The sequence below is a fragment of the Galeopterus variegatus genome, unplaced genomic scaffold (genome assembly GCF_000696425.1).
Source record: "Galeopterus variegatus unplaced genomic scaffold, G_variegatus-3.0.2 Scaffold5317, whole genome shotgun sequence".
Taxonomy (NCBI): Eukaryota; Metazoa; Chordata; class Mammalia; order Dermoptera; family Cynocephalidae; genus Galeopterus; species Galeopterus variegatus.
This window is the reverse complement of record NW_007731428.1, coordinates 87670-90233: the sequence shown is the minus strand read 5'-3', so window position 1 is coordinate 90233 and position 2564 is coordinate 87670.

The following is a 2564-nucleotide window of genomic DNA, read 5'->3' as shown; positions in this document are numbered from 1 at the left end:
ATGTATTTTAGAGATACTTCCTTTTAATTAAAAATATGCTCTAGGAAGATATGTGATTAAAAAAAAAAGGTCCAGAATCAAAAAGTCCACAACAGGACAGGTGAATAATTATTGCTACATATCAGTAATCTAAATAAAAATTGGGAAAAATCAATTATTTTGTTAGATGTATTTGTACATTTTTAGTCATATGTCTAAATACATACATATATATATATATATGTATTAGTAAGATGTTTTATATATATATAGTAAGATTTTTTTTTTTTTGTCTTTTTGACTTTTTCCGTGTCCGGCAACGGATCGCAACCCTCAGTGTTGCCCCCATACCAGACCAGGGACCGGCAACGGGATTGCAACCCTCGGCGTTGCTCCCGCGCCTCGCTCAGCCAGTGAGCGGGAACCGGTCCGTATGTGGGATCCGAACCCTCGGGCGGGAGTACCGCCACGCTTCCCAAGCGGCGCACTATCCAGTGCGCCACCGGGCTGGCCCATAGCATAGATTTTTTTTTTATAAATTGTTACTTTAAAATGTTTTTTGTGTTATTCAAAAAGAATCACACACACACAATTTTGCATAACATTTTATCCAGATAGTCACTTCTTGGATTCCATAAAGCAGTATTCACTGATCTACTTCTAACTAGGTCCGAGGTAATTCACAATAGAATCATTATATTTAGCAAATAATACAATTAGAAATGTTTAATTATTCCAATAAATAATACAATGAGAAACAAATTAAATTATCCCATTCAGTATAAAAACTAGCAGATAGAAAATGACACAAAATTATCATTGAAAATGAAGAATCTGTAGAAAAAATAAATACTGCTTCTATGCTTCTATCTAAAAAGCTACTAAACTCCAGTCTGACACGTAAGGAATTCGGGATTCATCACTCCCATCCTCACAATTAAGTACAAAGCTGAACAAACTGAAATCAACAGCTCTTTTTAGATCCATCAGAGAACTGAGGTCACAAGGCAAAGTACTGTCATGAAACACAGAGAGACAGGCACATGCACAGGATCAAAGCTTACTGAGAGGAGACTCACAGGAGCAGAAGCTAGAGCTAATGAGAGTAGAAACACTTTAAATTTCAATTGATAAACTGCTGAAATTGCATAGTGTAGACTAGCCTGTGACTTAACACTTAGAGGGAGACCAGCGTTAGGAGGTCCACATACTTCTGTGAGTTTACCACCAGGAGGCCTACCAGGTTCTCACTGTGAAGATTAGAGAGAGAACAGAACTGTGGTTACTACAGGTGAGAAAGAGGGAAGGAAGGTAGGTTAGCAAGAAATTGGTTAATAGACACAAAGAATGATTATGTTTTGTAATGATGAATATACTAATTATCCTGGTTTGGACACCACATATTATACACAAGTATTAATATTAAACTCTATACCACACAAGTATGTGTAATCAATTATGATTCAATAAAAAAGTAAATATAAAAGGCAAAAAAAATAAAGGAAACAAAGAGGGAAAAAAGATAAGAAAAAAATCACCTGCTTCCAGTGAAGAGAGGAGAACAGTAGCTATTTTGAAACAAGATTGCTCATTGCTCTCTGTTCTTTAAAAAGGTCTGCCCTCATTAAAACAAATAAACAAACAAACAAAACTGTCTTACAAGAGCCTAGCCAACCTGGCGGATGAGAAAAATACAGCTCCAATCCCCTCCAGCCTTTGACAGAGAAAGGGAAATACCCGATTCAGGCTTATTAAAGACTGAAAAGTATCATGAACATTTCCCACCCCTAGCAACTTATCATGATAGCAACAGGGATCCTGTATAATAACTGGGGATTATAGGTTTAAAAATACCCTGCAAGCTGAAGACCTTACTTAAGGAGTCTTTGGGAAAATTCAAATAAAACAGCAAAGACAAATACAAGGACATAAAAGGAAATTTTAGCCACAAGCACATACAGATATAGCTAATAGTATATCCAGCCTAACTTCTAGACAGATAAACATGAAATCTCACGATTCAGGCCTGCCTTCCTCAATACTTTTACCAGATACATGAAAAAACAAGAAGTCATGCTAAAAGGCAAAAAATTAGTCTGAAGAGAGAAAGGAAGTATTGGAACCAGACTCAGCAATGGCAGAGTTTTCAGAATTTTCATAATGGGGATTTAAAATAAGTGTGATTAATATGCTAAGCATTCTAATGAAACCACAGACATCATGCAAAAACAGATGGGTAATGTAAGCAGAGAGATGAAAACATTAAGAAAGAATCAAAGGGAACTGCTAGAAATCAAAAACACTGTAATAGAAATGAACAATGCCTTTAATGGGCCCTTCAGTAGACTAGACCAGGCCAAGGAAATAATCAGGGGATTTCATACCTGAGTAGAAAGTACAAGATTGAGGGCCGAGCCCATGGGGCACTTGGGAGAGTGCGGCGTTGGGAGCGCAGTAGCGCTCCCGCCGCAGGGTCGGATCCTATATAGGGATGACCGGTGCGCTCACAGCACTCACTGGCTGAGCGCGGTGTGGCAGGTCTCAAAAAGGACAAAAAAAAAAAAAAAAAAAAAAAAAAAAAAAAA